Source organism: Orcinus orca, chromosome X (assembly GCF_937001465.1).
Source record: "Orcinus orca chromosome X, mOrcOrc1.1, whole genome shotgun sequence".
NCBI classification, from domain to species: Eukaryota; Metazoa; Chordata; class Mammalia; order Artiodactyla; family Delphinidae; genus Orcinus; species Orcinus orca.
The window spans coordinates 101,720,417-101,733,775 of record NC_064580.1 but is presented as its reverse complement, the minus strand read 5'-3'; positions in this window follow the sequence as shown (position 1 = coordinate 101,733,775).

Genomic DNA, 13,359 nt, shown 5'->3' with positions numbered 1-13,359 from the left:
GCGTCACCAGGGAAGCCCAGGCCCAAGTCTTAAGCAGATAATCACAAACCACAATACAATGGGAGCCTCATTCATGCATTTTCTATTAGCTACTATTTATTGACATTAGATGGTGAGCTTTCAGTTAACATGGACCTCTTGTGGAAAAAAGTCACAATACCAATGGAAGGGCCTAGTTCATATGTGTGGCTTTGTAATATTTCAGCATCTTCAAATTGATTTCTCCTTCAGAAGGTACCATGATGGAGGGAGGAGTGGGGAAAAACAGAAATGAAAATCTTGTGTTTTATCCCTTAAACCAGAGCTTCCAAATGATATTCCTCGAATGGGTCCCTAATGTGCCCGGACATTGTTCTCCCCGGTCCTCGGGGCAGCTGAGTGGGATCTGGGGCAACCTCATCACTTCAGTGTACCCGTGGTACACTTGTATAATTTTCTACCTATGCTGTGATGTCAAAAAGGTTGGGAAGGCTTTTTTTTTACTCGAGAGGTCAGATCAGAATTACATTCATCCTACGATACTATGCTAATCTTTGCCTCAGTGAGTCACTGGTCATCGTGGGGTTTTTTTATATCCCTCAATTGTGTTATGTGTTGGGCTAGATAAAAGCTTGAGAATAACCTTACTGTACTCCATGTGTGTGTGTGTGTGTGTGTGTGTGTGTGTTGGGGGGGGTGGGCGGGTGTAGGGGGCATACAAGAGAAATACAAAGAAATGTACACTGTTAAATAAAGATATTATATAAATGATATATAAAAATATATTATATAAAAATATATTAAATAAATGACTATTATAAATAGTCATTTCTGCCTGTAAGGCAATGCCTTATCATTCTTCTGTCTCTTCCCTATCTCAGGTCTGGTCATACACCAGGTATCCAAAGAGACAGTATTATTGAATAAATTGGCTTAAGAATGAGAACCTAGTGCCCTACACAAGGGTGTTGTTGGCACAGGCAATTTCAGGGACAAATCTGTAGCAGATGCTGTTTATGATGCAGGAGGTAAGTTCCTGACTGCAGGCTTTTCTGGACAGGATGACCTGGAGATTTAAATCCATGACTTTCCTGTCTTATCTGTCTTCATTCTCTTTCCCTCTGTCTCCACTCCTTCACTTCCCTCACTCAGCTCCATCCTGCCCTTGTCTCCTTTTTCTCCTTTCCGCCCTCTCTGTTTTTCCTCTTAACCTTCGATAGAAGGTCTGCCTTGGTATTGGTAAGGTGGTCAGTTCATTACCTCCTTTCTGTTAGAAGTAAAAGCCTTCCCCTGGCTTGTGATTGGGAAGAAAAGCAGGTTTTACAAATAAATGTCTTTTGTGCTACTTCAGAAACCATGGTAATGAAATTCACTTGTTTCTCCTGCATAGAATGCTCTTCCCCCAGCTATTTGCATGGCTCAATCCCCCACTTTCTTCAAGTCTCTGCACTTCACCTCACACAACACTCTTCCCTGGGTCCTTACCCTGCTTCCTCATAGGACTGACCACAATCTGAAATATTCAATGGCTGTTTGTGTAATTGTTTCTTGTCTTTCTCCCTTGACTAGACTGTAACATGAGTACAGGCACTCTGTTTCATTCATTATTTTATCCACAGCTTCTAGTACATAGTTGGCATTCAATAAATATGGGTTGAACAAATTAATGAACATCCACATTTAGAAGCATAACATGTGCATAAAAGCTATATTTTAAGAAAACCTCCTTAGTCCCTATGCATCATTTGAACCATGCATTTCCCCCTATTTGCAGAAGCATCATCACTAAGTGAACTGATATACAATCACAGTAGGGGCAAAGGTCAGAGAGTCAATTAAAATATCACCCTGCCCAAGAAGATTCCCTCAATATAAGACTCTACAAAGAGGTCTTTCCAACTTCTTAGTTCGTGTAGCATTTTGTACCACTTATAATAAGCTACCTCATACTATGCATTGTTACATGAGCACGTCTGATCTTTCGGTTAGATCATAAGCCTTTTATAAGGGCAGAGAGCACATCGTACGCAGCTCCTTATCTTTCATCCTGTAGCACAGTGCTTTGAATACATTAGACAGTCTCTAAATACGTGATAGGTTCATGGCTTATTTGCTGTTTATCACCCTAATGTGGGTATCAGGGAATGATTCTGTTACCTTGTCTATCCAATGAGAGGTTGACCTATATCATTTCTAGGGTCTTTCTGGCTTGGATTCTCTATGGTTCTATACCAACATACCTTCAAAACATATATCTCCTGTTTAAAAGGCTTTCTTTTACTTCAGCGATAATAAGTTGGAAGCATTGCTACATAATTCTTAACAAAGGACGTTTTGTTAAATTGGTTAAAAATTAGCAACTGTCTGAGATGTTAAGCTGAGTGTAATAATGAGCTGAGTTAAAAATAATTTAATGAATTCATGGATCCTTTTAACACATATAATTTAGAACCGGATAAAAATGACTTCCATGAAAATGGACCATGCTAAAAAATCTCTACCACGTAACTGTTAATATTTCTACCTTGTTAGATGAGACCTCTACTGCATTACAATGCCATTAAAAGAGAAATATGTAAGTCTGATTTTTTAACTTAATCAGACCTTTTTGGTCTCGGAATTTGAGTCCGCTTTACCCTCACCATTGTGGAACCTCCATCTCAGATGCTAAACTATCATTTTATTGAAATGTATCTGTGCTTTCTTTGGTCATGTCACGTTGGTGTATTTGTATGTTTTCACTCTTCATCTCATTCTCTACTCCTATGACCCCTGGGCAAACTTTGGGGCCAAAATGAGGGGTTCTCATCCCAATTCTGTAATTAGGAACCACCGTTACCAAATAAGTCTACTCCAAGCGCCTCTCTCCTTGAAGGCAGACACAACCATCTCTGGGGACCAGCTTAATTCGTTCTTCTCCACCACCTGTTAGGGAGAACCAGCATTCCTCTTATCCCTATGGAAATGAGAGCAATGGACTGTAGGTCAGGCCGCTAGCCCTTTAGTAAGAGGTAGAAGCATCCTAGAAGGCTTCTCTCAATAATTATGATACAAGCTGAAAATTCTCTTTAAATGTAAAACCTCATTTCATCCTTATATTAATCCCAAGAGTTATTTCCATGATAAAATTATTAGCACCAATTTACAGATGTGGAAACTGGGACTCAGAAATATTAAGTGACTTAACTTGTAAGTAATACACACAGTACTCAAGCCCTGGTCTAACCTAACACCAAAGCTCATATTCTTTATCACTAAATTGTATGACCGAATCAGAAGGAGGCCAGCACTGGAAGGCGTACCGAGTGCCCCTGGACAGGGAGTTTTGAAAAGCTCATTGAACATTAGTTACTTTAACTACTCATCTATCGTTATAAACTAAAGACATGAGCAAACATCCCCCTGGCAAGAGAGAGACTTTGCTTCGTATAAGCAACTTTCCCATATGACAAAGGTTTTTAGAGCATTGGAAAGCATTTTATGATGATTCTTGGAAACAAAAGTTATTTTTTGTATACTTAAATATATGCAAATATACATATATATGTATATATGTGTGTGTTTGGGTATGTGTGTGTGCATATATATATATTGCATGAGCATATAATTACCTGCCAAAAATCATAGGTTACTAATTATTTCACTAGATTATAGTCTAATATGTACAATGTTTTCTCTGATTTTTCCATATATTTTCTCATTTGAATAAAGCAGAGGTCCGATATTTCAGTAAGAAGATTGGCTCCTTGATCAAATGTCTGATGTTTTTCTGAACTGTATGTGCTATGGAGCTGCCTTCCTGTGGAGGTTTGGGGACAGGCACAGTATAACTGTGATATTCCACACATCCCTCCCTATGTGTGTCCGCTCTGCTCCCATCCCCCATACAGGCCCAGAGCTTTCATTAGGCCCAGTTCCTCCTGTCATGTGCTAAAACTTTTTCACATCTTATAATACAAATATTTCCGGGATGTTTAACATACAAAAAAGAACTATGGAGAGAGGGAAATACTGATCTCAAATAGCAGAATTTCAGATACAAGAAAGGGAGGATGCTTTTCATCTAATTTCTCACTAAACCCCACATACCCTTACAGCCAAACCAGTAAATTGTGACTTATGTGTACGGCCACTCCTGGTCTCTTGGTCTATCATACTGTGTATGAATATTGATAGTCTGAAACAGTGTTTTCCAAATTTGAGCATGAGAAACACCAGGGGAGACTTGTTAAAAATACGTATACCTAGATCACTCCCCAAGAGATTCTGATTCAGGTCACCTGGGGTGAGATCTGGAGCCTTGTTGTAACAAGCATTCTGGGTAAAGCTGATGTTCAGCTCTGGGAACGCTGACCTTAAAACAATCCAGTGAGTGACAACGATTGTTCTAAGATAGGCAGTCAAATTTTTGTCATCACCATCTAGGATAAATGCAATCAGGTAGATGAAATACTTAAACTTTCAGAGCAATTTTAATTCCTTTCCTGCCCAAGTTGAGAGTGAATCATGTTTCCAATCTGAATTTAGTGGTCTTTGTTGGATTGCTGTACTATATTAGCAAATATCTCCACTCATATTTTCTGATGAGAAAGCAGTTCAATACTCCTTTGTCAATAAAAAACTGGCATTCCTATTAGTATTAGCTCCCTCAGTATAACAGGAAATGTCTTATCATTTGTTTCTAATGGAGTTTAATGTAATAAGGAATATTTAATGGCAAGCCAGACACTATTGTATTTTATAGCTATATTCTGATCTATCTAAAACTAGTCTAAACTTTAGTTTCACAGGAAAACATTTATTTTATTTTCTGCAGTAGGCACCATTAATGATGTCATCATGTAAGAGCATGCTATTAAGTCAAATTAGATTTTGTTTTATAAAAGCAGGGTATTGAACCACAATTATCAATCATAAGCTTATGCTTGTACATGCTGAGACAGACTTTAGGCCGTCAGAATGTCCTCCTTTACTCCACCTGCAGAAAAGAAAACACACACACACACACACACACACACACACACACACACAGACCACAGAAACTACTTATCTCTAGTAACCAGTAACTGCATGATATTTTTAAGTGGAACCCATGAAATAAAGTCTCTTCTACACTCTCTGAACAGTTTCCGACCATGTTGAGGACCTAGTAGTTGCTCAATAAATGGCAGTTCACTAAAGGAAGCCAAGGGCATACTAAATTTTGCTTGTTACTTTTGTTTCTTTGGCATATGTTGTTTGAGGGAACTCAAGCAAAGCTCAGCAAGAAGGACCCTTCACTTTGAACTTTTGCCACATACTTTGGACATGGATAAATCAAGTAAAATAACCATGAAAACATCCTTTTTCACATTGAACTTCACATGTAAAAATAAATAAATAGCCTTTGGGGAATGAGAAAAATCACTTTATGGCAGGGGTCCCCAACCCCTGGGCCATGGACAAGTACCGGTCTGTGGCCTGTTAGGAACTGGGCCGCACAGCAGGAGGTGAGCAGTGGGGAAGTGAGTGAAGCTTCATCTGTATTTACAGCCGCTCCCCATCGCTCACATTACTGCCTGAGCTCCGCCTCCTGTCAGATCAGCAGCGGCATTAAATTCTCATAGGAGCATGAACCCTACTGTGAACTGCGAATGTGAGGGATCTAGGTTGCATGCTCCTTATGAGAATCTAATGCCTAATGATGGTGGCCTTAAAAGTATGTTTGAGACAACTTCAAATCTACATACGTTCTGGATTAAAGTCAAGGTGGAATATCCTGAGATTGACACAAAAGCACTGAAAAGCCTGCTTCCATTTCCAACATCTTATCTTTGTGAAGCAGGGTTTTCTGCAGTGACAGCAACCAAAATGAGATGACGGAGTAGACTGGACATAAGCAACACAAGTCAGGTGTCACTGTCTCCCATCACCCCCAGATGGGACCATCTAGTTGCAGGAAAACAAGCTCAGGGCTCCCACTGATTCTGCGTTATGGTGAGTTGTATAATTATTTCATTATATATTATAATGTAATAATAATAGAAATAAAGTGCACAATAAATGTAATGCACTTGAATCATCCTGAAACCATCCCCCACCCCCTGGTCCGTGGAAAAACTGTCTTCCACGAAACTGGTCCCTGGTGCCAAAAAGGTTGGGGACCGCTGCTTTATGGTACTCTTTTTTAATACGTTAATGAATTTTGAATGCTAGGGTTCAATAAACATTTATTACATACCTCTCTAGAGAAGGGACAGTGCTATATACTGGGGAAGGAGGGTGTATTCATTGTATTAATGGTCTCCAGAGAAACAGAACTGTTAAAATAACAACAAAAAACAATACATATACACAAAACAGTCAATAGAATACAAGTGAATGAGTGGGTGGCATCAGCAGATGAGCACTTTACCAATAAGTTCCAGGAAGCAGGCAGAGGAGTGATAATTGATAAAAGAGGGTTCAATAAGCCACAGCTTGGAGAAAGGCTACGCCACCTTAGATGCACATTGGAATCACATGGTGAGCGTTTGCAGCTACTAGTGCCCAGTCCAACACCCCTCTTCCCCCTCACCCCGAGATTCTAATTTAATTGGTCCAGGGTGAGGCCCTGGCCTCTGGATTTTTTAAAGCTGCCCGGGTAATTCTCTAAGTCCAGCCAAGGTGAGAACCACTGGCCTAGACAAAGCAGTACTTTTCAGATGAGTTTTCAAATATGATAACAGGCGTATAAAACATCTAGGGATCTTGTTAAAATGCAGATTCTGATGCAGTAGGTCTGGGGTGGGGCCCGTGAATGTGCATTTCTAACATGCTCCCAGGTGATGTTGGAGACTCCCGATCCACGGACCACACTTTGATTTTGTAGCCTGGTGGTTCCCAAACTTGAGGGTGCATCAGAATCTCCAGTGAGGGGGTGTTAAAACACAGATTGCTAGGCCTTACCCCTAAAGTTTCTGATTCTGTAGGTCGGGGGGTGGGGCCCCCAAATGTACATTTCTAATTTCCAGGTAATGCTGATGCTGCCAGTCTCTGGACAACACTCTGAGAACCACTGTTATGTTCAGCTCAGGAGGAAGCTACTAAACCCTGCAAAACTCTGCAGAGTCTGATCTCAACAGTTGAATTAAAAGTAGATGCTTCTGGGGCTTCCCTGGTGGCGCAGTGGTTGAGGGTCCGCCTGCTGATGCAGGGGACACGGGTTCGTGTCCCGGTCCGGGAAGATCCCACATGCTGCGGAGCGGCTGGGCCCGTGAGCCATGGCCGCTGAGCCTGCGCGTCCGGAGCCTGTGCTCTGCAACGGGAGAGGCCACAACAGTGAGAGGCCCGCGTACGGCAAAAAAAAAAAAAAAAATAGTTGCTTCTTCCCCTATTTGTGTCTCTCACTCAGAATTGCCGACAGCCCAGCCTCTCCCTCTCATCCCTCTCACGTGAAACTCAAAGAGCTCTTCCCTAAAGAAATTGCACAACTCCAGAGCAATCTTCTGAATTCTGGCATTTAATGAGATCCTGGTTTGTTGTTTTATTTTTAAAGTCTTCACTCAATGACCCTAAAGCAGCAGCAGTTCTGAACCCTCACTGTGCATCAGAATCACATGGTGAGCTTTAAAAAAAACGTACAGAAGCTCTTGAAAAAGTACTAGTGGTGAGGACTGAGTCTATTTGCACAGACTAAACAAATGTGGGTATTACGGTTTTAGAACATAATGTTGTCAATCTTGAAAAAGTAAAAATGATAAAAATTTCAAGGCAGACTGAGAAAGAAGTGTTAGGGTGTTAATTTCTTCACTTTTTCACAGCAGAGAGTTCATACAGTTTGGAACTAAAAGGTGATGTTAAGAAAAAATACAGGGCTTCCCTGGTGGCGCAGTGGTTGAGAGTCCGCCTGCCGATGCAGGGGACACGGGTTCATGCCCCGATCCGGGAGGATCCCACATCCCGCGGAGCGGCTGAGCCCGTGAGCCATGGCCTCTGGGCCTGCGCGTCCCGAGCCTGTGCTCTGCAACGGGAGAGGCCACAACAGTGAGAGGCCCACGTACCACGGGAAAAAGAAAAAAAAAAAAGAAAGAATACAATGACTTCCTCCACTTCCTAATTATTTTCCTTAATAATCTTTAATAATCTTTTTTATAACCATCAAGAGATCTTTTGGAAATGACTACCTCCTGTGCTAAAGAAATATTTATCTGAAACTCAGTATTTGTTTTCGTTTCACTTCAGTTTCTTGTTCTTATCTTAAATTCAAGTTAGGCACTTAGGAGTTTGGTTGTCATCTACTCTTTAGCAGACAGATCATTATGAATGATGCCAAGATGCCTCTGATACATTTGACATACGTTAGATAACATGAGAGATTGGAGAGCTGATGGTCTCAGAGAGGTTTGGGAAGATAATGTACAGCAATGGCTGGGGCTAAGGAGGAAGATGCACTGGCAACTCTGGGCCAAGTCTTATGCTTCCAACTTTCAGGGCAGCCAGGTTCAGGAAGAAGGGCCCTGGTGACACATGGCAAGAAACCACTGGAAGCAGAGTAGGGAAGAGGTACTGGAGATAGTGCAGGTATTGGAGCCCAGAGGCAGCCACAAAACTCTCTGTCATGCAGGGCAACAATGAAGCCAGAGTCCCTGGAAAATCCTGCAGCATCACATGACCCTTACTCTGGCAGATGGGAATCTGCAAACTTGCAGGGAAGTGGAAGGTGACAGATGCTCCATGAGGGAATAAACACACAACAAGGGCTCGGGACCTGGCCTGAGAATGCAGAGGTTCCCGTCTTAAGAAACTAACCACCCATAGGGTGAGGGAAACTGCTGGAGTCAGAGAACAGAGTCTACCTCTGGGTAGAGCGGCCAGACTTCTGAGAGCCGGATGTAGGAACCAGAGGAGCCAAAGCTGGGATGAAACGGGGTGCCCAAGCCACCAGAAGTAGCAAAGGAAAATAGTTCCTGTGCTCAGCAACTCTGCTATGGTCAGATGTGTTGTGACTACATTTTCCCCATCCCAGTCCACTGTGCTCACACTTCCAACATACACATACGTTCCCATGTTACAAGTACCTAATACATTTTTGATATTGTTAAAAAAAAAAAAAACTAATGAAAACACTCTCTGTCTTTATTCCCAGCCTAAATTATTGTCTGATAAACTACATTGCTACTGAGAAATCCTTAAAAGGAAGCAGTTTTGTGTCTTACCCTGGATGGGTGGTGCTTGATAAAGCTGGGAAATATTTATTTCATCCTTGTGTCTGCTTAACCCAACCCCATTTAACAGTTAGGTACTGATACCTACAATGGCACGGTCCTCCCTCTCCCTCTTACGTTATGATAAGCACCCCACAAATAATTCCCCTCCTTGTGTCCACTTCAAAAGTCCCAGAGTGCCTCGCAACTGAATCCATTCAAATTTTTACTTATTTAATGCAACTGCCACCAGAGACTTTAAAATCTACACTTTTTGTGCTATTTTTAAGTTTAAAACAATCATAAGGTGTATGCAACAGCATAATTATACCACTAAATCAGTGTCCCTTTATAACTTTGGCTTAAGCCTTCAGGTAAAGGATATGTAAAAGGTCAGAGGGCATATAATAACTACTTTCATGCTGATTGGGAATACTAAAATAATTCAGAAGGCAATCATCAGTCCAGGGATATTTGCAGTCACTGCTTAGACCTTGGTTTGCAATATTTGCCTTTTGAGGGTCTTTTGTTTCTTCCTGACCTCACTGCTTGAGATTCACAGAAAACGCCAGTAGGTAAAGGGTGATACAACGTCATTTTCATATCATCAGAAGTGGGCAAACAGAGTAAAAACTGTACATATGTAATACTTTCCCCCATAAGTAAGCTTTTGTAAATCAAGTACTATTATAATCATGCCATCTACTTTAAGAATTATAAAATTTAGAGACTGATAGAAATGGGCCCTGAGGCAAAATCAGCTTCCTTACCCCACTTAAATTTTTAGCTCTGTTTCATCTAACCTCACTGTCCTAGCTTTGGCTACTACAACAAAATAGCATAGACTGTGTGGCTTTAAAACAAATTTTGGGGGGACCTTAAAGATGGCAGAGGAGTAAGACGTGGAGATCACCTTCCTCCCCACAAATACATTAAAAATACATCTACATGTGGAAGAAGTCCTACAGGACACCTACTGAACACTGGCAGAAGACCTCAGACTTCCAAAAGGCAAGAAACTCCCCACGTACCTGGGTAGGGCAAAAGAAAAAAGAAAAAACAGAGACAAAAGAATAGGGACAGGACCTGCAGCTCTGGGAGGGAGCTGTGAAGGAGGAAGAGTTTCCACACACTAGAAGCCCCTTCGTGGGCCGAGACTGCAGGTGGCAGAGGTGGGAAGCTTTGGAGCTGCGGAGGAGAGAGCAGTAACAGGGGTGCGGAGGGCAAAGCGGAGAGATTCCCGCAAAGAGGATCGGTGCCAACGATCACTCACCAGCCTGAGAGGCTTGTCTGCTCACCCGCCGGGGCAGGCGGGGCTGGGAGCTGAGGCTCTGGCTTCGGAGGTCAGATCCCAGGGACAGGACTGGGGTTGGCTGCATGAACACAGCCTGAAGGGGGCTAGTGCACCACAGCTAGCCAGGAGGGAGTCCGGGAAAAAGTCTGGACCTGCCTAAGAGGCAAGAGATCATTGTTTCGGGGTGCACGAGGAGAGGGGATTCAGAGTGCCACCAAAATGAGCTCAAGAAACGGGTGTGAGCCGCAGCTATCAGCGTGGACAACAGAAACGGGCATGAAATGCTGAGGCTGCTGCTGCAGTCACCAAGAAGCCTGTGTGCAAGCACAGGTCACTATCCACATCTTCCCAGGAGCCTATACAGCCCACCACTGCCAGGGTCCCATGATCCAGGGACAACTTCCCGGCAGAACACACGGTGAGCCTCAGGTTGTTGCAACATCATGTCAGCCTCTGCCACCGCAGGCTCACCCTGCATTGTGTACCCCTCACTCTCCCCAGCCTGAGTGAGCCAGAGCCCCCGAATCAGCTGCTCCTTTAACCACCTCCTGTCTGGGCAAAGAACAGATGCCAGCGGGTGACCTACATGCAGAAGCGGGGCCAAATCCAAAGGTGAACCCCAGGAGCTGTGCGAACAAAGAAGTGAAAGGGAAGTTTCTCCCAGCAGCCTCAGGAGCAACAGATTAAATCTCCACAATCTACCCTGCATCTGTGGAATACCTGAATAGACAACGAATTGTCCCAAAATTGAGGTGGTTGATTTTGGGGGCAACTATAGACCAGAGGTTTGCTGTCTGTGACTGATTTGTTTCTGATTTTTATGCTTATATTAGTTTAGTTATAAGTGCTTGTTATCATTGGTGGATTTGTTTACTGGTTTGGTTGCTCTCTTATTTTTTTTAAAATTTTAATTAATTAATTAATCAATTAATTATTTTTCATTGTTTTTTTCTACCTTTTCTTCTGAGCCATGTGGCTGAAAGGGTCTTGGTGCTCTGGCTGGGTGTCAGGCCTGACCCTCCGAGGTGGGAGAGCCGAGTTCAGGACATTGGATGACCAGAGACCACCCAGCCCCACATAATATCAGTTGGTGAGAGCTCTCCCAGAGATATCCATCTCAGCTCTAAGACACAGCACCACCCAACGGTCAGCAAGCTCCAGTGTTGTACGTCCCATGCCAAACAACTAGCAAGAAAGGAACACAACCCCACCCATTAGCAGACAGGCTGCTTAAAATCATAATAAGGTCACAGAAACCCCAAAACACACCACCAGACACAGCCCTGCCCACCAGAAAGACAAGACCCAGGCCCACCCACCAGAACACAGGCACCAGTCCCCTCCACCAGGAAACCTACACAAGACACTGAACCAACCTCACCCACTGGGAGCAGACACCAAGAACAACAGGAACTAAACATCTGCAGCCTGCCAAAAGGAGACCCCAAACACAGTAAGTTAAACAAAATGAAAAGACAGAGAAATATGCAGAAGATGAAAGAGTGAGGTAAAACACCCCCCAGACCAAACAAATGAAGAGGAAATAGGCAGCCTACCTGAAAAAGAATCCAGAGCAATGATAGTAAAGATCCAAAATCTTGGAAATAGAATGGAGAAAATACAAGAAACGTTTAACTAGGACCTAGAAAAACTGAAGAGCAAACAATGATGAATAACACATTCATGAAATTAAAAATACTGTAGAAGGAATCAATAGAAGAATAATGGAGGCAGAATAACGGATAAGTGACCTGGAAGATAAAATAGTGGAAATAACTACCTCAGAGTAGAATAAAGAAAAAAGAATGAAAGAATTGAGGACAATCTCAGAGACCGGTGGGACAACAGTAAAGGCACCAACAGGGCTTCCCTGGTGGCACAATGGTTGAGAGTCTGCCTGCCAATGCAGGGGACATGGATTTGTGCCTTGGTCCGGGAAGATCCCACATGCCGCGGAGTGGCTGGGCCCGTGAGCCATGGCCGCTGAGCCTGCACATCCAGAGCCTGTGCTCTGCAATGGGAGAGGCCACAACAGGGAGAGGCCCGCGTACCACACACAAAAAAAAAAAGGCACCAACATTTGAATTATAGGGGTCCTAGAAGAAGAAGACAAAAAAAAAGGGTCTGAGAAAATATCTGAAGAGATTATAGTGGAAAACTTCCCTAACATGGGAAAGGAAATAGTCAATCAAGTCCAAGAAGCACAGAGAGTCCGAACGAGGAAAAATCCAAGGAGAAACACACCAAGACACATATTAATCAAACTATCAAAAATTAAATACAAAGAAAAAAATCTTAAAAGGAGCAAGGGAAAAGCAACAAATAACATACAAGGGAATCCCCATAAGGTTAACAGCTGAGCTTTCAGCAGAAACTCTGCAAGCCAGAAGGGAGCAGCAGCACATATTTAAAGTGATGAAAGGGAAAAATGTACAACGAAAATTACTCTAACAAGCAAGGTTCTCATTCAGATTTCACAGAGAAATTAAAACCGTTACAGACAAGCAAATGCTAAGAGAAATCAGCACCACCAAACCAGCTTTACAACAAATGCTAAAGGAACTGCTCTCAGCAGGAAACACAAGAGAAGGAAAAGACCTACAATAACAAACCAAAAACAATTAAGAAAATGATAATAGGAACATACATATTGATAATTTCCTTAAATGTAAATGGATTAAATGCTCCAACCAAAAGACATAGACTGGCTGAATGGCTACAAGAACAAGACCTGTATATAAGCTGTCTACAAGAGACCCATTTCAGGCCCAGGGAAACATACAGACTGAAAGTGAGGGGCTGGAAAAAGATATTCTATGCAAATGGAAATCAAAAGAAAGCTGGAGTAGCATTTCTCATATCAGACAAAATAGACTTTAAAATAAAGATTATTACAAGAGACAAAGAAGGACACTATATAAT